We start from the raw sequence: 27,376 nt of genomic DNA, 5'->3' as shown, positions 1-27,376 counted from the left end.
GTTTCATTTGGGAACCCAGAACATCGGGGTGGGTAAGCGAGAAATGCAACGCCGCTGGGGTTTATTAAAATATATACTTTTACAGGGTTGAATTTGGAGGTAGGAAATGGAAGTGGGAAATGATATAATTATACTACAATCTCAAAATCAAATGATAAGAAAAGGTTTACTTAGGAAAGCAATGAATCCCCTCCAAGGAGAGGTGTAAATGGCTCCTCCAAATAGAAGGAGAAACTCAGTGTGTTCTGCATTGTGAATTTTAAGCAAGGTCTTATAAATATGTATGAGATGGACAGCATTTTCATACGATAAGGTGAATCCTTTTCTTTTTTCTCCCAAATCAGGCAGATAGATTTTCCCTTTACAGTATTTTCCCACGATCTATAAAGATGTCTTGTGTGTGTAATGGTAGCAAGCAGGTGGTGATGTGTGCACACATGTGTGCTGGGGAAGAATATTCAAAACACAATTCAGATATTCTAATGATGCTAGGTGTCTTCCTCAGTGATCCTGTATTGACTGGAAAAGTTACTCAACATTTCAGCTTTCAATATAATTGGAACAATTTTATTGTATCTTCAGGGACAATTAAAAACACTATAACAACAATAACTATTGTATCTTCAGAGACAATTGAAAACTGTATAACAATTAAACTCTCTGTAGCAACTGCCGTGCCTTCGAGGTCGGGAATGTAACGTGATAGAGATGAATAAAGAGGGCGAATGCAGATCTGGAGAGGAGACGCTGCCAATGCTGCACCTCTAACCATTGCATATCTTTCTGTGAAATACAAATTTCTTAGCTGTGGATACAACATAAGCTCAAAGGAGCAAACAGATGGAGGATTTGTTTTAGGCTTGGTCTTACAGTGTTTCAAAATTTGCCTTTTTGTGCTATCTTTAAAAATGAATATGCATATACTAATCTAGCTTACTAAGCAAGTAAATTTGTATAAATATGTATACATGTGAATATTTATCGTTGACAAGTCTCAGGGTGTTTGTTTGTGTGTGTGTGTGCGTGCAGTTTTGTTTTGTTTACTCCTGGACCAGCCTGGAATGCATGATCCTCCAGAGTGCCTGTGTTAGAAGGATCCACCATAATATTTGGATTTGAGATCAGATTTGATGGATGAATTTCAGCTTAGTAAAACATAGATAAGACAAAATTAACCTGGAAATATGCTGGGTTCCTTTTCCTATTTATTTTCTTAGGACTATTTCAAACTGTGGGAAATGGCAGAGGCTATAGATAGTTCCCACAGTCACTGAATTCAAACTCCTGGCACCCGGGATTCTAGGGGCTCACACATTTGTAAGGTGAGCCATGGAAAGCGGGGGGGGGGGTGGGGGGGTGGGGGGGTGGGGGGTGGAGGGAGGCTGCAGGTGTTTGATTTGTTTTCCAAGTTCCTGTTTACAGTGGACAGCTCTGTGTGCTCAAGATAATTTCATTGATTATTGTCGCGGTAATAATAATAATAATAATAATAATAATAATAATAATAATAATAATAAAAAGCCCATCAAATTACAGATCATACCTATTTCCACGAAAATGTCTTTATGGCCTCCAGTGGGACTGCGGGGTCCATGTTCTTAAGGAAAAGGTTAAATTCTGAGTGTACCAGGCAAGCAGGCCTCTTGAGACTGAGCAACCATAGCAGTGAGAACAGAGCAACCATAGCAGTGAGAACAGAGCAACCATAGCAGTGAGAACAGAGCAACCATAGCAGTGAGAACAGAGCAACCATAGCAGTGAGAACAGAGCAACCATAGCAGTGAGAACAGAGCAACCATAGCAGTGAGAACAGAGCGACCATAGCAGTGAGAACAGAGCAACCATAGCAGTGAGAACAGAGCAACCATAGCAGTGAGAACAGAGCAACCATAGCAGTGAGAACAGAGCAACCATAGCAGTGAGAACAGAGCAACCATAGCAGTGAGAACAGAACAACCATAGCAGTGAGAACAGAACAACCATAGCAGTGAGAACAGAGCAACCATAGCAGTGAGAACAGAGCAACCATAGCAGTGAGAACAGAGCAACCATAGCAGTGAGAACAGAGCAACCATAGCAGTGAGAACAGAGCAACCATAGCAGTGAGAACAGATTTCTGTTTCCTTAGATGACTGTTGAGAGAATGCATTTGACCATTTTCAGACTCATCTTTCATTTTAGATTATAAGACATTATTACAATGATTATGGTGTGTGGGATGGCCAACTATTTACCCTGCATTATATTTGATGACAAGTTGACCTTGACCTCATGGACTCTTTTTAAAATCTGTTTATCACACACTCACTTTCTTTTTGTTTCAAAGGCAAGACCATTCTTTCCTGGAAATGACTAAATCACATTTATTTAGCTGATAACAAAGTTCAATTATTGACATTCTAAGACACTTCATCATGTAAGTTTCATGGTCACTATTCCAGGAAGTTTCACATGTCTGTTTTGATGTCTCATGAGGCAGCTTTTCACAAGATCATAACATTTCTTTCCAACTGCCTTTCTTGCTGGATTGCACCAGACACTGGAATTTCTTCATGTAGTATCTGATCATTGAAAAAGAAGACATGATCAAAGCATGTTTAAAATGTCATCCAGCAGCAGAAATTTCTGGTCACAGCCTGATCAATGCCTGCTTCATTAAGTTATACTTGTATTATTTTTACTTTTAACTAAATACTGAAATAGAGTCTACTTAAGTAACTTCTCTTTTAAAGAAATTAGGCATCATGTGAGTCATTAGTGAGCTATGACTACTGGATCACCTAAACAAAAATTTATGGACGTGAACAAACTTTATCATTTTTACTCTTCTTTTTTGTTTGCTTGTTTGTTGAGGGTCTTTTTTTATTGGGCTCCTTTCCTTTGGTTTGATTGAGTTTGTCCAATTCTGGTGTAATCATTTGTGTTTTATCTTGTTATATTTTATTTTATTATTATCTCTTAAAGCTGGTCTGTTTTCTAATGAGAGACAGAAAGGGGGTAGAACTGGATGGGAAGGGAGAAGTAGAAGAGAGGGAAAACTATGGTTTATGTGAGGGGAAAGATCATAAAAATGTCTTCACCTTGAATGAATTAATTATACACCTTGTTAGTTGGGCATAAGTGGCTTTTTCCCCATAAACGACTATATAGATTCTATCACTACCTGTGAAATTATAATGCAGCTTGAAATTTGGATGTTCTTTAGAAAGTACAAGCTTTTTTTAAACTAGGCATTGCTTAAAATTTAAAAATCGACCAGCACTTGTAATATCATTTATGTCTTGACCTGAGTAACAGGAAATGACAGTGTCATAGATTTGGTTTTTGAAGACTTTGAAACTTTTAGAATTAATAATACATTGATTTTCAAGGGCAGAGGTTTATTTCTGAGGGAGTCATTTATGTCTAAAGTATTTTTATTTCAGACTCAAAAGATCCCCCAAAGACTTGAAAGATCTGCACTATTCCATACAGTTCAGAATGCTGTCTACTTACCAATGTGAAGGCAAGGCATGACTGGATATCATGACTTTAGTTGCCCATATTTTTGATGCTTAGAATTCAACACAGAATAATTACATGTCTTGTTCACTTTAGCTAAGACATCACAGATATGTATGGTATGTGTGTGTGTGTACACATACATGCACTTGTTAAATTTCTGTGGCTGAGTGCCAATATTTACACATTGTGCTCTCTTTTTGTGTCAATTTGACACAAGATAGAAAGGAGGGAGCCTCAATTGAGAAATGTCTCCATAGGGCCAGCCTATAAACAAGCCTGTGGGGCATTATCTTAATTGGTGATTGATGGGGAAGAGCCCAGACCACTGAGAGTAGAAACACCCCTGGACTGGTGGCTCTCAGTGCTATAAGAAAACAGGCTGAGCAAGCCATAAGGGTAAATCCAGTAAGCAGTAGTCCTTCATGACCTCTGCATTACATCCTCCTCCTGTGTTCCTGTCCTAACTTCCTCCAGTGATGAACAGTGATGTTGAAGCATAAGCCAAATAACCCCTTTCCTCTTCAATTTGCTTTGGTCATGGTGTTTCATCACAGCATAGTAACTCTAACTAAGACACATGTCAAAAGTTTATGCTGAAATTCTAGTAATAACAAGTATGCCTCAGAAAGACATTTTAGAAAAATATGTAGATCATCTGAATTTGTTATTCAACAGATATATTTTTCTTCTACAGAACAACCTTTAAGAAGGTCCAGTGAATGACTAGACTCTACCGTTATAGGAAAGAAATGTCAGTCTTATAGACAATTCATCTAATTTATTTCAGCCAGGTAAGTATAATTTAAACACATCAGCCCTACTTTATTCTTTTCTTTTTTATATTTATGTTCTATGTATGAGTGTTTCCTGGAAGTATGTATGTGTGTGTATGTATGTATGTATATATGTATGTATGCATGGATGCATGTAGTGTGTATGATGTGTATCACATGAATACTTGGTGCTTATATAGAGGACAAAAGGGAGAGTCAGATCCAACAACACTGAAGTTACAGATTTCTGTAAGCCACCATGCCACTGCTGGGAGTTGACCAGAGTCCTTGAAAGAGCAACACATACTCTAATTTACTTAGCCATATCTTCAGACTTACATCACTTTACTCTTGTGTTCAACCTCATTTTCTTGCTCATTGACTGGTCTGTCAGAAACAGAATGAAACATCTGTCTTAAGCCTGAGATTTGAAGCATTTGTTAATTGACACATTGTAGATTGCTGTCTGTAAGCAGGTGAGGGTAAGTGAAAGACAAGGCAAGCGCCTGTGATTGGACAGTAGAAAAGGAGGGCAAGCTAAGAGTTTTTGAGAGGTGGGAGAGATGGGAAGAAGGAAAGAAGGAAGGAAGATGAAGAAAAAGAAGGATAACCCAGATCCCTGTGGCTTTAAATAGCCACAGGTAGCTATGACTATCTTATAAGGGATGGGTAATTACAGGACAATTTGTCTTATCTAGGTGAGCAGTTTATATCAATATTAATTGGCTCAGGATTTATTATGTGGATGTTTTGTGGGGTGAAAATTTACTGATATAAATCTGATTGATAAATTAGATTGGTCTGCACAGCACCCTGCCCACATTCACAGTTGCCTTAGTAGGTCACTGCCACGCCAGTTTCATGAGACAGCCTATCTTGTGGCTCCCTTACTGTGGACTCAATTAAGTTGACACATGAAAAAAGCCTCTCACCACACAATAACCTCTGATCCAATTGATAAGATATAATTTGCTCATCTAGATAGCATAAAATCCTGTACACACCCATCCCTTAAAAATAGTCATAACAACCTGTATCTATGTGCGGAGAAGAATCTTAACATCTGTGGCCATATTCTCCCAGCTTCTTCTCCTTGCTCTGGCTCCTTCTCTCCTTTCTAAAACTTTTCTCCTGCCCATCCTTCCTTCTTGTCCAATGACAGGCCTCATTCTATCCTGTACCTGCATTCCTGCAGAATGACATCAACCTACACTTCACCCTTTCTGTCTAATTTAAAAAAAAAATCTCTCAACTATAAGCTGAGCACAACTATTACCATTTGTAATTTAAAAGTATAAAATACACCTAACACCCAGTCCAACACTTTATCAGTCAAACAGAACATTTGGTTATCTATTCCAGTTTGAGAAAGGCTTAAAAATCCATGCTATATCCTGGCTAGCTTGTATACTATCTGATAACTATCTAATTAAGTATGTATTCTCAAAGTTAAACAGCCTGGCTAGGCTATGAGACTATAACTAGTTTTAACCACATTAGAAATCTGAGAACAACCAATATTTTGTGAAAATATAGGAAGCCTAACATAGCTTCTCAAACTGAAACAGGTTGAAGAGACAACTGTCTACTTGTACAGTCCCCCTGTTAGTGAGAGCCAAGTCTTCAGTCTTCTGGCCTACGAACACCTGACAGACTTTTGATATGTAGAATTATGAAGGGCTGATCATTCTGGATTGGCAGAAATTATTAGTGGACTATTCTGCAATGTGTCTTTTTTCTGGAAAGTATTTTGTCTGTAGATGAATTGAGGCAATTCTTGCCTAGTGGATGTCTGGCCACAATACATCACCTTACCTGGAGGTGGAGATGTTCAATTTCTTCTTTCAATCCACCAAAGGAGAGCTGATAGGAGCATACATGTCTCAACAAAATATAAATAACATTAAATTTCATATTTTGTGAATTTCTGATGTTTTTGAAAACCATCTCACTATATAAGTAATCTGGACTGTTGTCTGTTAATTATCTTAATAACTTATCCTGAAAGCACTCTAACAGTAAATTTAGAGCCACGAATTTGCTATTTGCCCCTTAACTCACAGGTTTAATCATCTCAGATTAGATTTTTAATAGCAGTAAAGGACTATGTATAAGCCTTTACTTATAATTATTATAATTTATTAATGTCTATACATGAGAGTAACAATATTAATTTTAAATCGATAAGAAATTCATATCAAAGAAAATCTAAATTTGTATCAAATAAATTCTGTACCAATGTGAAAGATTATAACTTTAGCTTAGTAACAAATAAAAGGATTTCTACCAAATGAGATTATGGCTATACAATCAATTTGAGCTATTTCCTCCCTGTTAAATTCTTACCATTTCTAAATTCTCTAGAAAGACAACCTTAGTATAACCACTTTCAGCCTCTCAAAATTTAGGGAGTCAGGGTGATGACTCTTCAATAACTCCTTTAAGCTGTACATGGGTGTTGAGATATCCCTGGGGATGGGGGTGGGGGAGGTAGGAAAATGGGGATTTGTTGTAGTCCGATGTCTGTCTTAACTCGACTTGGCTGAAGGTCTCTGAGATCAGGAATCCAAGCAGGCCAGTTCAGCATTCTGATGATGAGCTTCATCAAGCTATACATTCTGAAATATATAATTCTCAAAACAAAATTTAATATCAAGACATTTTTCTTTGATTCTTTTGAATTTAAATATCAAGAGGTCTACCTTTATCAAATCTAATCAGTAAAACTCTGGAAGGTGCCCAAAACCTAATCACCTTTTTTAAAAACACAAAGACAAAACCTTTCTCCCAAAATACTGTGTTCTTTAGTCTACAACCAGAAAAGCTTGTATCTTGCACTCTCTCCACAATGAGAGAGAAATAATATAACCACAATGCTCAAAAATCACACTCATTATGAAAGTTAAAACAATTTTATAAAGAAGTAAGCTAAACAATACTCTATGAGCCTGTTTAGGCTTTTCTAATCTGTCATGCCAGGAAATTGATGCACGTTAAGAGCATATGAGCCTTCTGCTGTGGAAAATATCAAAATTAACCACAAATCCTTGCTAGCCAGCATTGTTGAGCCATATGGCTTTAGTGGGGTAGTTCATAAAATAATTTGATTACCTTTTTATTAATACCAATACCAATACCAAAATACATCTATCTGTTAAGCTCTCTGCCTGTAGTGTCAGACTTTTATTTATTAGTAACTTCTATAATATCTCTATCTCTATATCTATCTATCTCTATATATACATCTGTATTCACTCTGCCTGATACAGAGTTTTATTTATTTCTACATGGGAGAAATTACCCACATGATTCGGACAAGCTCTGTATTTAAGTATCCTAAAAACAAATAAACCAGCCTTTTAAATAAAACATACTCTAACCAACATCTGCTAAGGAAGCAGGTAGCTTCCATTTTTTTTTTAGCTCTCTATGGTTAAGAGCAGCCTGCACTTTTCACAGCAGGGACCTAGAGTCTGTGAGCAGACTCCCCCTCTGTTCCATTGTTTAAAAGTCCCACACTTGGGTCAACATGGTGCTGAGTCCCACTTACTTTGAAAATAAAACTTTCTCAGGCTGAAAACTTCAATTCTTAGTAGATTCTTGCCCCATGTTGGGCACCACTTGTTGAGGAAAAAAAATAAAAAACGGCAGACAGTTCCTTCGGGTTCCCTGGCAGTCACTGTCTTGCTAGTTCTGGCTCCATCAGGCCATTGGAACTAGTGCTAATGGATCTCAGCAACTCCATCCTGCCTCCAAGTACTCTTTGAACCAAGCGGTTCACACAGGACCCTGCCTACACTCACGGTTGCCTTGTGGGTTACTGCCACGCCAGTGAGAGTCACAAGATAAGACCACTTACCTTGTGACTCTCTTACTGTGGACTCAATTAAGTTGACACATGAGAAAAAACCTCTCACCACACAATAACCTCTGATCCAGTTGATAAGATATAATTTGCCCATCTAAACAGCATAATATCCTGTACACATCCATCCCTTAAAAATAGTCATAACAACCTTTTCTATGTGCAGAGAAGAATCTTAACATCTGCTGCCATGTTCTCCCAGCTCCTTCTCTCCTTTCTAAAACTTTTCTTCTGTCCATCCTTCCTTCTTGTCCAATGACAGGCATCATTCTATCCTGTACCTGCCTTCTTTCAGATTGACATCAACCTTTAATAGATAGCTCTTGTGTTAAGGAACTATTAATAAGCTTTAAAATAAATTGGCCATTAAAAATTCCTAAGCCCTACTGTGGCAAAACTATCGTAAGCACATCAGTCATGTTGTTAACATAACAATCCTGTACTGCTGAGCTGGGTGGCGATGTATCTTAAAAGGTCTTTGAACTCTGATACCATAGAATTTGCTTCAATTCCAGTCAGCCACGAAGGAAAAGAAACATGAAAGAACTGTACATTGGGCAGAGTATAGGGAACTCTTAGTTCCACTGAAATTCTGTTGGTTTCATCTTAACTAAAAGGATTCTGGGAGCTTCTCTCCAAATGACCAAGTTAGCAATAACCTTTCCATAGAATGTAAGGAGCCTACCTTGATCTCTCACTCTTTTATAACACTGCTCTAAGTACTTTCTGTGCATCCTCATTAAACCTAAAGGCAATGAGTGCATGCACAGAGGGAATCAAGGCCCTTATGAAGCCTTAGTCCATTAAACCAAAAATGCCAAGAGACACCAGTTGCAAACATCCTTCTTGTTTTCATCACTCACCCCAAGCTTTGGAAGAGGATTCAAAGCCATATGGCCAAGGGTCTGCCAACCCAAGGTTTAAACCAAGACAAAGGCCACAATTTCAGTGTAGGCCCAGGCTTCTGCTTTGGCTCCCAATAGTGCCCAGGTCTCTTTGAAGAGCCCACAGAAAAGGCTTAGGTCTGCCAAAATAAATACAGATGGATGGCTATGACCCACCTATCTATACACTATTTGCAGATTGTCGCGCCCACCTCGTCCAGTAAGGAAGATGCAACACTGTCGGATCCTTGTCAACAGCCTTTATTGCAGGACACCTTCATTGCTGATACGGGGGAACCTCAAGCAGCAAGAGCACTCGCCTCATATAGACAGCAGGCTGAGGCTATGCTAATTGTCCTTCAGGGATTGGCGGAGCATGAATCAACTCATTAGCATGGTACTGCTCCCTCATTAGCATATTAAATTAGCCAACTGATGCCAGGTGCAAAGCCTGCCCATGCGCAGTACCCTTGTTTACCACAGGAGGGCGCCCTACAGCAGATGATCAAAGAGAGTCCTATGCTGTCTTTACAAATAAATTTTAGGCAAGATCTGTTGAAACAAAGATGGATGGATGGATGGATGGATGGATGGATGGATGGATGGATGGATGGATGGATGGACGGACGGACGGACGGACAGACAGAGACAAAGAAATTAGCTGAAAAGATTGTAATGTAGAAAATAAACCACTTATCACTATGGCTAGAGATTGTGTTCAAAGACAGTGTTTTTCCATCAAATCAGAAATGATACTTCTCTACTGTTCCTTCAACAAATGATTGCCCTGCACATTTTACTTCTAGAAGCCAATAACTACAGTCTAAAAAATGGAAGTAATTGCATGGTTAGTATAAAGGAATGTCTTTCTACTCTTTACTTATAAACAGAAAAAAACTCAAAATTTAAATAGGAATTCATCTTTTATTCTCTAAGAAAAGAATATAGAACTAGCACTTCTTGATCTCCAAAGTCAGTATTTAAATTATAAGTTTTTCCTACTTACTTCTTTTTCAGGGTATCTATTGCATTCATTTGTGTTTCACAAGCAATTTTATAAACAATATATAGATGAATATACTATTCATTGTTTTTTAAATTTTTTATTCTCATATACATTACTTCCTGACCCTCCCCTTCCATAGTCTCTTCCCTACCAACTTCCTTCTTCTCCAGATCCACCCCTACTTTACCTCCCCTCTGAGAGACTTAAACCAAACATGACACAGCAAGCTACAATAAGACCAGGTACCTATCATCACATTAAGGCTAGACAAGGCAACCCAGTAGTAGAAGGGTCCCACAACCAGGCAAAAAGAGTCAATGACAGCCCCTGCTCCCATTGCTAAAAGAGTCCCATTAGAACACCAAGCTACTCAGCCATAACTTCTCAAAACAAACAAAACCACCACCACCAAAAACCTGATTACCTTAACACTGCTTTTTTGGTAAACACTATGATCCTTAACTACTAGGTGTTTGCTTTATCAAGTATTTTATCTGAAAAGATAAAAAGGGGAAAGGAAAAAAAGTGTTAAAATTTTTTCATCAGTTATTATTTGTAGGATGATGTCATTATGCAGCAAGGGAGGTCCACGATAAGGCGAAGTCTATCATTGGGTGAGAAGGAAGGGTAGGCAGGAAAAAGTCCAGGAAGGGAAAAGGAGGAAGAAAAGTGGGGGAAATCAAGATGGAGACAATAGAGCAGGATGATCCAGATCCAGGTGGACTAGGTCAATTTTATCATGTCTAGGTGGGTGGTTTATATTATTAAATGGCAGTGAATTCATTGTGTGGATGTATTGTGGATTGAGAATTTAACATATAAATCCGACTGATAAATTACAAGTTTTACTTGATTTTACTGGGCTACAGGGGATGCAAGCAAAGTCCCCAGCAGGCAGAGGAACAGCCTGGAGAGGGCAGCTATAGAATGCTTGGGTCTAGTGTGGGGTGGTGCCACTCGAGGATGGCTGAGGAACACAATGTGTGTGGCAGGCGTGGGAACAACCTGCCAATGGAACAGTGTGAAAAAGTGGCTGACAGGAGTCAACTGGAGCTTGCAGGTACCAGTAGCCACCAGTCCATTTTTATTTTTACTGCAAAAATTATTTCCTGCCATTCAAGTCTTAGGAAGCATTCTCAACCACAGAGATTGGATACATCACTCATCAGATAATTGAAAGATTTACAAAACTTCATTACTTGGGTCAAGTGGGACAGACAGCCTTCAGCTTGCATGCAGACTTTTGCCTTCTTGCACTGAGGAAGTTTCAAATGATTTCATTATCAACATGGGGTCTTCCAAATAGCCTTTATTCTGAGAATTTTAATTAATTTAGTAATTAGGAATTGGAGTGTTATCCATATAAAATATGTTAGAGTGTTCCTTAATAGGTGGAAGCTGTGATGATGAGCTCAAAACACAACTAAAAAATAATAAAAGTTTCGGAGACACCATGCAGGAGGAACTGTGGTGGGAAGGGAAGCTTCTTGGAGACAGTCCACCAATTTGCAAAGGAGTGATGGACATACCTTGTTGCTTTTAACAACATCTCAAATGCTTAGTTTAACCAGATACTTTGGTGAAATCCTGCAAGCTCAGATAGGCAGAGAAAGCATCCCGGTGACCTTTCTCTTCAAGCAACATCCCTTAAAGCTGTTCTCCTTCTTCATGATATTTCAAACCCCTACAAGCAGAATGTCCTCCCCTTCTACTTCCTGCGCATCTCTCTACCCATTCTCCTGACTTCCTTTATTTCTATGTTTTTTTTCCTATGTTTACTCCCTCTCATTTTGTTGCTTGACCTCTTGACCTATGGTTGACTTTATTTAAACCTGTTTACAGAAAGGTGAGTGCTTGGGCCGAGGGCACAGCACAACTAGAAACAGGTTTTTCCAGTAAACACACAATCTCAGGGGTCAAAGTGTGATCAAATATTCCTGCAACAAATATCTTAGAAAGGAACAGCCTTGGCGGTGGGGGTGGAGGTTGGGGGTGGGGTCATGCCAGGATCGCTTCTTGCTGCTGCTGTGCCTTCTCTTGTCTGTTATTGCTATATTCCTCCTGTATCTAGCATGGTGGGAATGGGTGTGGGGAGACCCTTACTGCCTATAATCTGGTGTGATTACTTCATGAGTGATCACACAACCTACTCTATTGGGCAATTTTCTTGCAGACCATATGCAAATAAACTTTCATAGAACAATGGTGTTTAAATGAATTAGTGACTTTAAAGAATTCCTGGTTTGATTTAAACAGTTTTAGAAGTTACAGTGATAGACAAGAAAGACTCGGGAGATGCTTTAGGTTGTCTTGTCAGAAGGATATAACAGAGTCAAATGTGCCCCATCTTCATAGAGCAGTAAGGGCTGTACAGGCTAGAACAGGAGTACGCTGAGCTCTCATGCATTTCAAGCAAAAAGTTGTACCTGTGGAAAGGAAAATAGCTTTGAGACAAAGAAAACATTCACTGGAGTTTGGGTCTGAATTGCTTGATCTTGTGATCTAAGGGCATGGTTACAGATTTCAATGTACAATATGAAAAGGCAAGGAACAAAGAATAAATGATCCTATATGGGTATAAAAATATAGAATAGATGATTAGCCAATTTATCTAAATAGGGCTTCAAAAAATGTAAGATAAACGATTTGTTTCTTGGTAAATATAAGTTGTGTCAGCTAGCATAGGGAGAAACTAGCTATAAATTGACTTAGCTTGCTTAAACTTTGTTAATCAATGGTAAAAGAATTATAGCTTTTGGGTTAGGATGAGTTTATGGACAGAAAGATTGGAAATGTTTAGTTAGGTGTGGGATTCAGAATAAGAATATATAACCAGTAATTATGTTGTAATTTCACTCTGTATAATGATTTTAATCTGTTTTTGAAGAATATGTTTTTGTAGTGATTGTTTTTGGAGAACATGTGGCTATGAGGTGATTTATTTTTCTTACATAGAGTTTTGTCTTAGGTGGTAATAAAAGGACTAAGAGATAAAATAATGTTATTGGAACCTTGCTTCAAGTGTGTGTGTGTGTGTGTGTGTGTGTGTGTGTGTGTGTGCGTGCGTGTGCGCGCCCGCGTGTGCGTGTGTGTGTGCCAGAGAATTAAGTTTTGCTGCCTCAGAAAAAAATGTCTGCAGAGTGATTAGTTGCCAACTCCACACATCTCCCTTAGTTGTCTGACCTGTTGAAACTGGTCCTCAGCAAAAGGTGAATAGAGAAATAACATAAAATAGCAACCCTACTAAACTATCTTTTTTTGTGTGTTCTGATATTTACTATTTGTATAGTAGTTTTATGACAGATACCCAAAAGTATATCACATTTGCATAATTTTTCCTCATATAAATAATATTTAAAAGATGGAGAAATTTCACTTTGCAAGAATACTCTGAACTCTTTTGCACATTTCATTTGTTTGTTTTTCCTGATTGAAATTATAGCCATTTGGTTTGATCATTTCTCCATCATTGGAATGTATTCATCACGGGTCTACTCACACACTTTGCAGATACGCCTGTATCTATCATGACACTAATACAAAGTTCAGTTGGAATGAGAGTATAAGCATATCTTACTGGGAATTGCTGCTCAGTCAGGCCCACCAGTGTACCATCAAGATTGATCATTGTTTAATGCATTTAATAAAATTCAATGCATGTAAAAAGCAATATTGCATATGCATATACCAGTTTTTAATACATTTTAAATGTATTAAACAATGTACAGAGTTAAAGCATCCTGATTGTGACAGATCATCGTACTTCAAACTTCTTTCTTACCTTAGTATCTGTAGGGCAAGAATGAAAACAATGGATAGTCAACTAAAGAATTACATGATACCAGGGAAGAGAGACAGCTATGTGTGCCAATGTTTGGTGTGCTTAATGAAATAGAGCATAATGTAACACAGGCTGAGTGACTGATTAAAAGAGAAATTTGTCTAAAGATCTTATTCTCCAGATACAGTATACAGATTACATAAAGCCATCTTAAAGGGAAATTTTAATAATAGTGACTCTGCAATAGGCAAAAAGATGACAACTGAACAGGCTGGAGCAAAAGGGGAGAAGGTAGCATCACAAATGAGAAAAAAAGTCATTTGTGATCTTAAATGTACAGGAGTCCAAAAGAAAAGCAACAATGTAAAAGTTCCTGATTGTGTGACAGATTTGAGATATAGCGTTCAGAGATTGCAATTAGAAAGATGATTATCCAAACTGTAGTAAATAAATAAATAAATAAATAAATAAAGGAAACCCATTATAAAGGTAATGGCATGCAATATGAAAAAGGAACATATATGACTGACAAAACCTCCAAGATAGAAAGAAATATAATTGTGAATTAGAAACAATAGATAAATGGGCCTTATGATACTGAAAAATGTATTAAAGAGCCAACTAAGATTCAATAACATTTTAGTAAATTTAATTTCATGCATAAGTAATAATATTTTAAAATATCTAGACAGTGGGGGAAGATCACCTAAAAGAAAAAACAGTCTACTTCCTGTGAAATTGAAACATTCTATCCTGCAGGAAAGTTCATTAAGACAAGAAGTAAACAACTCAAAATAGCTTTAGGAAGTCCCCAAAACTGACCAGATTCATTAGTCTCCTCCTTCCCCCAGAGTCAAAAATAAAGATTGTTATTACAGCTACTCTCAGACAAACGTAGTTGCTTAGAAGAAGCAGAGATATACCAAGCAGCCTGAAAGATGCATAAATAGCTGAGTTACCTGGAAAAGGCTTCAGTTAATGGAGCAAACAGGAACAGATACCATCCAACATGTCAAACTGCCTGAAAGTTGTGTGATTAGCTCCTTATTACAGCTTTTGTGAGCTGGGGTAGGCTTTGGTGATAAGGTCTTTGAGTAATTTCTTTTCCTGTAAGTAACCTCAATAAAGCTTATTGGTTCACCAAGTTAGACTTAGTGGTGTCTCTCATGGACTCTCTATTTGGTGTAAATAGGTGTGTGTGTGTGTGTGTGTGTGTGTGTGTGTGGCCTTCCCAGAAAAAGTCTGTCACACAATAATAATATAGTAAAATAAAATAAAATATTCGCATTTCATTTTTATACGTTATAAAATATATAATGTATAGTTCTATACTATATATAACATATAAATTATATAACCATAATAGAATATATTCCTTGTTAAGCTGACAAGTTAAATGTGCTATCAATAGTATGGAGGCCCAAACTCTAGACTGTTAAATTCAATCTTATAGAAAGAAACTTGAATTTATGAAGATAAATATCCAGTGTTCCTCATAGCTCACCAGGAAATGGATTATTAGATACAATGCAGTATAGAAGTAGGCAAATTTGCATGTACATTGTTAAAGATGGTAAAGTTATAATGTTACACTTCTAAATTATAACCTAGAAAATAACAGGATGAAAATAAATGAGAACGTGTTTGGGAACGTGTTTGGTGGTGGTAGAGTGTGAGTGCACCATGGACCAGACCTGGCTTCAATCTCCACTACTAAAATAAGTACAGGAAACAAATTGATTCAAATCAAATTTAAAAAAAGAAATAATAATGAAAGAAAAATTAGATCATAATATCAAGCAAGTTATCTATCTCTTGGGGACAGTTTACAGTCTGCTGTAAGTGGTCATTAATAATATGGCACAGTCAAACAGAATTATAATATCTCTTTTGACATATTCTATTTCTTAAATGAAAGATCCATGCCTTACCCTCAACCAACAGAAGAACCCATAGGGCTATCAGTGCCAACCCAAAGTTCACGAAGGTCATGTTACAATCTGTATGGACCAGAAATTCCTTTAGATGATGGTATGTTTACCTCTGAAGGAAATTTGTAGGGCCTGCTTTGTGTTCTCATTTTTTTTCACTGAAAACATGCTTATCACAGCACATACATAGAAATGCTAGTCCAGGATAAAGTTGGCCACAGATACAACAAATACATTGGAATTTCTATTCTATCATCTGCCCCTCTTCTACCCTTTATTATTTCTCAGTATATACTGTGGTGTTCTTGATAAGACTTTATTAAATGTTGAACCATAGTAAGTCAAATGTTAATATAAAATTTCATCTGTCCTGCTGCTCAGAGGATCATTTAACACCACAATTGGGTTAACTCTGACTTCTTATACATTTTTGTCACATTAAGACTAAAAACTCCAATTTTGTAGGCTCATGAACATGTTTTCATAACTTTCATGAAGGTAATTTCACTGTAATTTTCTGTCTTCTCTTTTAGAGGCCCCATTTTTATGTGTATTTGTGCCTGTGCGTGTGTGTACATATGCATGTATGTGTGAATGTTTGCTAAACATAGGAGTTAGCCATCTTCCTCAGTCACTCTCTACCTCGTTTTCTGAAGCAGTCTCCACTTACTGAACCCGGAACTTGCCAGCTTTCTGTCTCACCACCTCCATACTGCTACAAACAAACCATGTAGGTAGGGCAGTGTTTCTCAACCTTCCCAATGCTGTAACCCTTTAATAAGTTCCTCAAGCTGTAGTGACCCCCAACCACAAATTTATTTTCTTTGCTACTTCACAACTGTACGTTTGCTAGTGTTATGAATAGTAATATAAGTATCTGATAATGCATGCTATTTTATATGCAGACCCTGTGAAAGAGGGGTCATTGGACCCCCAAAGTGATTGAGATCCAAAGTTAAGAACTACCAATGTGGGTGATAATAAGGAATATAGATGAATCTACAATGCCCAGCTTTTTCTAACGGTGCTCAAAATCTGGTTTTCATGTACTCAGGCTTGAACACCGGCACTATTTCCACTCAACGGACTCCCCAGAAGGAGTCTATTTCCTCTTGCAGTTTTGTTCATAGCTTCCTCTCTTGCCCAAGCAGACATCCTGGGCCAGTCTAATGAATAAGCACTATGTTATTCTTTTTTTTAAGCAATGACTCTAGTTTTATAAACACAATCCTATGCTGAAGATCTGGTATGTGAGGAGATTGTAAAGTCTGAGGAGAGAGATTGTCTATATCCTTGAGGCCACCAGAGCTACCTCTTTTCTATTTTTTTTTCATTTACAGAATTGGTGTTTAATAGGAATTCAGGAGTAGAGCTTGAGCTTGACCTCCAGTGAAAGGATACAAAAGGCTTCTACACCATACTTATCAAAGAAAGAGACCTTTCCTTCAGGCCTTGAAGAAAGAGGTATCTTAGAACTACCATTATGTTATGAACTCAGGTCAGTTTCTTTCAAACATGTGGCACCATTAAGATTGAAAGCTTATTCCCATTTTTCATAGGCACACACAGACTTGGAAGAAAAGAAGAGATCTGTCTCTTTATAAGGGAACAGTGTGCTCGGTTTGGTCCCATAGTCAGTTTCAGGGCTAAACTCTTTTCACAGTCCAGTCTCCTACTCCCTTTGACAGCTGTGGCCTTTTTTGAGTGAGTACATGTCTCCTATAGAGGCTTATCAATTATGCCACAGCAGAGACCAACCAAGGAAAAGGCAGGAAGAATATGACATCCAAAAGAAATTTGCTTCAGATCCATAATTGGCAGTATATAGGGTATGCCAGCCTTGTAGAACTGGGTATTACATCAAAGTCTAGGATGGGGTATTATAAGAGGACTCTGCTAAATTAACTTTTTTTTCTCATTTGAGGAAGTCGGAATTTGCCATGCCTTTATTTACCTTCTTATGGCCCTTAGGGTCAGCAACCCTCCCCTCCCTTAAGGATGAGTCAAGGAACAAATTGGAGATTGATGCATTCTGCTTCATTTTTCACAGCCAGCAGAGCAAAAAGAGTGTAAGATTTAAAATGGGGTCAAAGAATATCCAAGCAACAATCCCAGTGCACAAAGACAGGCAAAGATAACTTAGTTCAGAGCACTGCAATAAAACAGAAATGGAACTCAATTTCAGTAACACCAAAGGCAGCTTGCAAGCACAGGAATGGGCAGGTGGAAAAATACTGGAGGGCAAGCACTCCCCTTCCACAACCTATTAGCAGGGAAATTGATCAATAGGATGTGTCCAGCACATGGAGTTATTCCTGAATTTGCAAATGCTTTTCTCTGTGATTAGGCCATCTGTGTTTGCTAATTGGCAACCATGGAAATTGGGTTTCCACCCTCCCATGGAGACTGGGAGATAGGGGTGTTCTGTTCTTTCATGCTGACATTTCAAAGAAAATGCTTCCTAGGTCTTTGAGAAAGTCATTCCTGGGTTATGTAACTGGCAAGTCTTCTGAGAAGATTTACACCTCAAAGGGACAGAGAAAGAGTTTTTAATTACACATTTTCTAAAGTCAAAGCTCACAGAAAGGAAGGCCAGCTTATGTCAGTTAAAGGTCAGTTTTGGTGAGTTAAAGTGAAATGTTAGAGCTGACTGGGCCAAGGTTGTGCTGACTGAGTTCTTCCGGAAGGAAAAGACCTAGGTTGTAATCACAGCCATGGCTCTTCCTGCTTCCACAAGTACTTGATGCAGTGGAAGACAAAACAGCCTAATGTTTAGCAGGGCTTTTCTCATAAGTGTAGTGTTGAACACAGATAAAGTAGGCTGAATTATGAGACATCAAGTCCAAATCCAATCTTGCCTTATTCAAGCAAGAAAGTGATAGGGATCAGAAACAAATGGGCCAGAAGTTGGCTGAATTACCGCATATCTACCAGTGACCTCATAGGGCAGAGAACAGATGGGGATGAGAGCCGGCCATGTTCTCTAAGGACTGCTTATTAGTAAATGTGTGTCCATCCTGTTACTTCTACTACCAACTCGTTATACATATGAAAAACATTGAAAGAGATGAAGGGTTAGCAATAGAAATGATATAAGAACTTGTTGTATATAGCAACGTATGCTTTTATTTTAGAAATTATTTTTTCAGCTAAAAAAAATCTCCTAGAAATTCTCTTTTAGTTTAGATACTCTGTATATGCATCTGTCTGCATCTGTACCCTGTCAGTTAAATCCTTGTATTAAGCTTGAATTCTGCTCTGTTTAATGCTGCCTGAAAGAATAGCTTTTGCTCCCAACTGCATACTTTATTGGTTTTTGGATTTTCTGCTTTACCAGAAATGTTGGTGCAAGAAAGATTCATCGGGGAGGTCAGCCTATTTCTTCTTCACCTTAATGAAGCAGTGTATGGGAGAACACAGAAGGATACAAGGCAAGATTTTTGCAAGATGCAAAGAGAAGTTGGCAAGTAGTACAGGAAATCTCAAGCTCTGCTCCAGACGGGGTATTGTTGTTTCTGAAACATTGATAAGAATGTTCAGAGGGAATCAACTTAACCACTTCTGTTATAAAATGTTATAATGTGGTGGTCTACTATGGAGGGAAGGAGCACCTTGGCCCATGCCAAGGCATCTCCCATATGACAGGCCAAAGTATAAAAGGAAATGCATTGAGGGAAGAGAAGGGGACATGGAAAAGAGATAAAAGCAGTGAAAGGAGAGAGACAGAGAAAGACAGAAAGAGAGAGGAGAGGGGAAGAGAGGAAGAGGATAGCTGGGAACACATGGGAAAGAGAGAAAGAAGATGGAGAGAGTGAAAGAGAGGAAGAGGAAGGGGAGAGAGAGAGAAAGAGAGGAAGGGGAGGGGGAGGGAAAGAGAAGAGGGAGGGAGAGGGGAGAGACACAGAGAGAAAGAGAGAGAAAGACAGAGAGATAGAGAGATAGACAGAGACAGAGACAGAGACAGAGGAAGAAGTCTCTTTATAATTCCAGGCTGGCAGGTGGCTAAGTAAGCTGTTGCTAGATAGCTGTTGGTCAGAGCCTAAGAACTGTCTGTAAGCCAGGAATTTACACTCTTTATAATAATGGCTGTACTGAATTCAAGAGTCAGAGGATCCTGAAGACAGCTGGGAAATGTTCTCTTCTGGACATGACATAGCCATTGTGCACATGAACACACAACTACTGGAGTTATCTACACAAACTTTCTCAGGCTTAAACAAGTCAAAACTATACCAAGGATAGAAGGGTTTCCCAAGGTCTGATGATTAATGAATGAGAGGGTATTGGTAATTGATGGCTGGGAAGGATAGAGCAGTTACTCTTCTTTGGGTATTCATCTACTGATAGGTTATCCATGCAGGCAGTGTGAAAGGATGACATAACCCCCATTTGTCTCCATTTTAGGACCAGGACTGATATCAAAAATAAACCCACCAATCTCATGAACTAGGCCATAAGTCATCAGCTCCAGGAACAGACCATAAATTCTAGGAACAAGGTCATAAAACCCCCTCCCAAAGAACAGCCTTGAGATAACCACAAGAATGGGGAAATATCTTATGTCAGGATGGGCCATGTGTTCTAGGTAGCCAAATCTCATCCTGTGGTTAAATGTTCAAGACATAGGAATACATACTACTGGCTACCTGGCACATGCCAGTCAGAACCTGAGCCATTTAACCTCCTAGCACCCACCAATGAAATTTTAGGTTACCTAACACACACTCTAAATATAGAAGAACATAGTAGCCAATCAAAATTATACTAATTTCACTGCTTTGGCTCCTACCAATCACATTAGAGATTACCCAATCCTTCTAGAAAATTCTTCTAGTTCTCTATAAGAAGGCCTGTGCACCTTTGTCTGGGGTTGCCATTCTGAAGAATGGTTGAGCCCCACCCACCCACCCAATGCTGATTGTTTCTGCAGAATAAATGATCTTTGTTCTTACATACTATCTGAGTCTGGAGTTGTCCTTCAGAAATTTTCTAACCCTTACTATTGACAGTCCCACAGCCATTCATGTCTGGGTAGCCCTAACTGAACTTGGTTTTGATCAAGGTTAAAAAAAAAAAAAAGGAAAGGGGGATGGGGTGGCTAAGTTGGTTCAGCCATTAAAAGCAGTTGTTGCTCTTGTAGAGAAACTAGATTTGGTGAAATAGTCCAAGTCAGATTAGATTATATTAAAGGCAGATTTGTAGGAAAATTGCTCTCAGGTAAGTTTATGGCCCTAAGGATTGAGGCCAGGGGAGTTGCCAAGGGGAGAAGGGTGGGGAGAAAAGAGAGAGAAATGAGGTGTGATGCAGAGAGAAGAGAAGGAGAAAAAGAGACAGAGGGCAAGAGGCCAAAATGTCTGGATTATATAGAGAAAAGCCTCTGTGAGAAGGGCAGCCCAAGGTCTGGAAAGTTCAAGGTTGGGGACAGGCTATACCAGGTAGGGACTATGGAGGCTGGGAGAACCCGGAGGCCAGATCTGCTTTGGTTTGTAAAATATGCACCTCAGTCCCTTGTCTTAGCATTGAAACTAAAACTAGAAAAGCCAAGTTTACAACTAATGTCCAGACATGAGTAGAACAATGGCAGTCAGTCTTCACACAGTTTAGGCTTGACCCTCTGGCCAGGTGTCAACTTCATCTCTGATGTGCATGGTACAGGTTACTCCATTCTCCTCCATTACCATCTCTGGACAGTGCAATTCAAGCTCTTCCAGGAATTCTGAGTTTTCCTAGTGTCCCCACTATCTGAGAGGGATGAGACAGGCTGGTGGAGAGGTAGTGAGTTATCTCAATTGATTGTTCTCAGTCAGTTACAGATTGAACTCCTGTTCTATACTTTCCCCTTCTCACCACATGACTAGAGACAGAGTAAAACAAAGCCCACCTATGCTGGGATTCCTTAGCAAGTTTCCATCCCCCATTCCCCCTTTAATGGTTCTGAAATGACTAGAGACAAAGTAAGACAAAACCCAACTACTCTGGGATTCCCCTAGTGGACTTTAAATTGGGCCAGCAAGCCCACTTGGTTGTCTCTTCATCTTGGAATGAGAGATTCCCCAAATGCAGAATAAAGTGCACCAGGCTTTTGCATGCTATTTTGAGTCTGCGGTGTCATTCTTCTGACCCTTACATTTGGGAGCTCACCCAGGATTCGCCAGAAACCACCTGACCTAAATAGTGGAGTGAGTTTTTTTTTCCAAACAATAAATTTGGGTCCCTGGTTGTCTTTTGTCTTTTCCATCTCTATGTTTCTGTTTTGGGTTTAATCTGGAGGCCAAGAGAAACAAAACAGACTTATATATTGTTACCTGGCCAGGGGCAAAGGAGAACACACCCGATCCACTACCAGAAGCAGGAAAACTTGCTAGCTCTCATCTGACTGTGGGTCTGTGGGCTTCCCATGCACAGGAAGGAAGACCATCTGAGACAACCTTTTCAGTTTTTTTTTTCTTTTTACCAGAAATGTCTTTCTATGTCTGTCCCTGTGTACTCTGTTTGGGCTTTTTGTCCTGTCATACAAATTTTTCTTTGATTCTTAGGATAGGACAAGCACAGAGCATACCACTGGGCTTGGTCCGAACCATTTTTGGAACTTTCACTGAGTCACAACTAAGCCCATCTCCAAGCCTGTTACTAGCAGAAGTGACCAAAGTATGGGCAGGAAAAAATCTAAACTAACCATCTTTTGCAGGAATGAATGGCACATTTATAAAGTAGGATGGCCTGAGGAGGGAACTTTTCATCTCCCCACCATTTACAGGGTAATGACTTTAATTTATGAGGTCAGGGGCCACTCAGACCAAGTGACATATCACCATGTGGCAATATGTGGTGGAGAAACCTGTTTGGATGAGATCTTTTTTTTTAACCAGCCTCCCTGTACCCCACCCTTCTTCTTCTAAAGGAAGGGCAGTCTAGGTCACCTGCTTTGCTCCTCCCTTCTGCTCCCGAGGATCTCTGTCCCCCTCCTTATGTTCCTACTCCTGCTGACACTGCCCCTGCCCAACCTTTAAAGCCAGAGGGAGAAGCAACCCTTGACACCCCTGATTTTCCTGACTCCATGTGGAGTCCACCTTATACTTGGGTCCATACTCCCCAGGGGGCCAACCATAGTAGTATGGTCTTACCCCTCAGGACTACAGGACCCCCAGATGCTCAGAGGAGACAGTTCATGACACATGTGCCATTATCCAGTAATGATCTTTAAACCTGGAAAGTGCAGAACTCCCCGTGCCCCCACTTTTCAGAAAGACCATCAGCTCTCTCAGGTCTTCTATATTCAACCACACAGACTCACTTGCTCACCTGGGATGACTGTCAGCAGTTGCTCCAAATCCTCTTCACAACAGAAGAGAGAAAGAGGATTATGAGAGCCACCCAGAAATTGGTTCCAGGAGCTAATTGGCTGCCCACTCAAGTTCAGGCTGTTATCCTAACCAAAATGGGAACCAAAATCTATTTTGGCCCAAAGGGAGTGTAAGTGCTGGATAAAATGGACCTTGGCCCCAGAAGTACAATACAAACTGTACCCTCAACCAAGCTCATCTCCAAGCCTGTTAGTAGCAGAAGTGACCAAAGTGGGGGCAAGAAAAAAATCCAATGGGACTTGCCTGACATGGGGTCCCTCACATTAATTGGCTCTGGGAGGCAGGAATTCTGATTCCTTGACAATCTGTAAGGAACACTCCCTTCCTTTCTATCATGAAGCCTCATCCCAATGACTATTGGCCCATGCAGGATTTAAGGGAGATAAACAAGTGGAAGATATCCATCCCACAGTTCCAAAACCATACACCCTGCTGAGCAGCCTCCCTCCTGAGCACAAAACTACACTGCACTTGACCTGAAGGATGCCTTCTTCAGCCTACCCCATGAAACCCAGCCTCTATTTGCTTTTGAATGGTAAGACTCAGATTGAGGCTTCAATGAATAACAGACTTAGACACACCTACCTCAACGATTCAAGGACTCACCCACTATCTTTGACAAGGCACTGCCTGAGGATTTGGGTGAGTACTAATGAGCCAACCCTGAAATAACCATGCTCCACTATGTAGATGACATCCTGCTTGTGACCGTCATCTTGAAGACATTCCAGTAAGCACTTGAGACCTGCTACAGGAGCTGAGTCAACTTGGCTATCAAGTGTCTCCTAAGAAGGCCCAGCTTTGTCAACTTGAGGTCACGATCATAGTTTGAATATGCTTGGCCAGAGAGTGGCACTATTTGGAGGTGTGGCCTTGTTGGAGTAGATGTGTCATTGTGGGTGTGCGCCTTAAGACTCTCACCCTAGCTGCCTTGAAGAAAGTCTTCCACTAGGAGCCTTCAGATGAAGATGTAGAACTCTCAACTCCTCCTGCACTCTGCCTACCTGGATGCTGCCATAATCCCATCATGATGATAAAGGACTGAACCTCTGAACCTGTAAGCCAGTGCCAATTAAATGTTGTCATTTATAAGACTTGACTTGGACATGGTGTCTAATCACAGCAGTAAAAGCCTATGATAGTCACCTATCTGGGGTACATACTTAAGGGGGAAACACATGCTGTCAAATGCTTGGAAGCAAACCATCGTTAGTTTCCCAGTTCCATCAATCCAAAGGCAAGTTTGAGAATTTCTGGGATCTGCTGGGTTATATAGACTTTGGGTACCAGGGTTTACTAAGATAGCACTCATATATGAAGCCACTAGGGGCCAGGAAGACAAAGTAGAATGGACCCCTGAGATGGGCATGGCTTTTAACCTAAGAATAACCTTATTGAAGATGCCAGCCTTGAACCTCCCAGACACTCACAAACCTTTCCTGTAGGTTGATGTCATTTTGCAGGTGAAGGCAGGTACAGGATAGAACAAAGCCTGTCACTGGATGAGAAGAAAGGATGGGCAAGAGAAAAGTTTAGAGAGGAAGGGAGGTCAGAGTGAGGAGGAGACAGTAGAGAGACCATGGTGGCAGATGTTAAGATTCCTCTCTGCACACACTGCAGGTTGTGGTTATATCTTATCAATTGGACAGAGTATATTGTGTGATGTGTTCTTTCATGTGGGGATTTAGTTGACTTCAAGAGAGTGTATGATGGCCAGATGCACTGGGTCCGCCACAGGATGTGAATGCCTGACATAGTGGAAACCAGCCAAGAGAGCTGTGAGTGAGGGCGAGGTGGCCTGACAGGGTGCTGTGTTGTAATGGCTCGAGGACAGTGGATCAAAAAGTAGAGGAGGGCAGCGTGGAGCCACTGAAATAAATTAGCGCTAGTTCCAGTGGCCTGCTGGAGCCAGAACTAGTAAGAGAGAGCAGCCAACAGGGTAACAGGAACAGGGTAAGTGTGGAAACCATTCCCACCACTTTTTTATTTTTACTGCAGCACTTGTATGAGATGAGAGAAAGGAGATTGAAAAGGGGTGCTCACCCAAACCTTGGGACCCTTGAAAAGAGTGTGGCTTATTTATATAAGAAGTTGGACCTGGTGACCCAAGGATGGCCTACCTTTGTTTGGATCATAGCTACCACTGCCCTGCTAGTCAAGGATGCTGACAAAATAACCAGGGGGCAGGAACTTGTTATCATCCCTTACATGCTATTGAAGGAACCCTCAAGAATCCACCAGCCAATGACTGTCCAATGCCAGACTGATGCACTTTCTGGCTCTACTTTTGAATCACTGTCACAAAAAATATGGCCCATCATCTTCCCTAAACCCAACCACCCTGCTACCTGACCCATCCTCAGATAATGCAGCATGATTGCTCTACAGTTCTGGGGCACATCCAGAACATTGGGCCAGATTTGACTGACATTACCTGGTCAGACTTGGATTGTATCTACTTCATGGATAAGAGCAGCTTTATTCAAAATGGAATCAGGGAAGCAAGGACAGCTGTAGTGATCTTGGACTCTATTATTTGGGCAACTACTTTGCTGCCTGAAACTTCAGCCTGGAAGCTGAACTAAAGTCTCTAACTCACGCTTTAAAACTAGCAAAAGGAGCCATAGCTAACATCTATACTGATAGCAGATATGCCTTTGCTATGGTTCATGTACATATGGGTCCACACACCAAGAGAGGGGATTATTGACTGCTGAAGGAAAAACCATCAAAAACTAGGAAGAAAAACTTCCTTTATTGGAAACATTATGGCCTCCTCTCAAAGTAGCCTTAGTTCACTGACTGCCCTGGGCATCAGAAAGGGACATCAGAAACAGCCCAAGGGAACAGGCTAGCTGATAAAGCCATAAGTTTCCACTGCCAAAATCCTAGAAACTTTGCCACCCCCTACATTCCAAACCATCCCTGAATATATTGCTGAAGACAAATGAGATCAGGCAAAATGCCAAAGAGTTTACAGAAGAGACAGATGGTTGCTAACCCCTGAAGGCTGCACCATCCTACCTAAGGAGTTTGCTAAGCAACTCATCCATCAGATTCATCAAGCTTCACACCTGGTCACCAAAAACTGAAGAAATTGCTGTGAGGGGCAAGGTACAAAATATTTGACTTAGGACACTTGGTTGATCAGGTAATCTCAGACTGTGCCAGCTGCCAGGCTGTGAACTCCTCAGACCTCATCAAGGAACCTCTCCTGGAACCAAAATCAGAGGTCAATGACCAGGGGCTCATTGGGAAATAAACTAAACAGAAATAAAAACAGGAACATATGAATATAATTGTTTGCTAGGTTTTATAGATACCTTTTCAGGAAAGGTAGAAACCTATCCTACAAAGAAGGAGACTGTCAACATAGTGACAAAGAAACTTCTACAAAACATCATACCTCAGTACAGATTGCCTACCCTGCTTGAGTCTGACAATGGACCAGCATTCATCTCTCAGGTAACCCAATCTCTAGCACAGGTCCTGGGACCAGTTGGAAATTACATTTTGCATACAAACTGCAGACTTCAGGACAAGTGGATGATTCAGATCATGAAGGAGGCCTTAACCAAATTAACCCTTGAAACTGGAGATGACTGGGTGTCCCTCCTACCTTATAGGGCCAGTAACACCCCCTATACTTTAGGCCTTATCCCCTTTGAGATCCTATGTGGGAGGCCCCCTCCTTTGCTGCCTAGCCTCCAGTCTGATATCTTAGCCAAATATGACTAACGTAAGTTTTTAAAATCCTTAGAAGCCCTCCATAGGGTCCAGGAGCAACTCTGGCCTGCCATGCTCTTCCCCCTTACTCCCATTGGTTTGAAACATGTGATGAAGTCTGGATAAAGAGACATAACTACAAGACTAGAACCTCTCTGGAAAGGAACAGACACTTTGATCCTGACCATACCGACAGCTGTTAATATGGACAGGATCCAGACATGGAAACAATACTCCCACATTAAGCCTGCCAGGATAGAAATGGTCCAGCAGCTGAAGAGACTTCTAGACAAACCTACACAAGAATGATGGAAGGTCAACCTACACCCTGTCAATCAGTTGAAATAGAGATTCCCATGCTCCTGATCCTACTTGCTTGCAGCTCATGCTTTGCTGCACCAGGAATCAGCCCACAATAGCCCCTGAATCTAGCATGGCAGACAGTTAATGCTGCAATGCATAAGATTGCCAACTCTACCTCCTACTCTGCTCTCTGGGCACCTTATTCCCTGATCTTCATGGAGACCTTTTGGACTTAGTGG

The sequence above is a fragment of the Rattus norvegicus genome, chromosome 7, assembly GCF_036323735.1.
Source record: "Rattus norvegicus strain BN/NHsdMcwi chromosome 7, GRCr8, whole genome shotgun sequence".
In the NCBI taxonomy this organism is placed as follows: Eukaryota; Metazoa; Chordata; class Mammalia; order Rodentia; family Muridae; genus Rattus; species Rattus norvegicus.
This window is presented reverse-complemented; position numbering follows the sequence as displayed.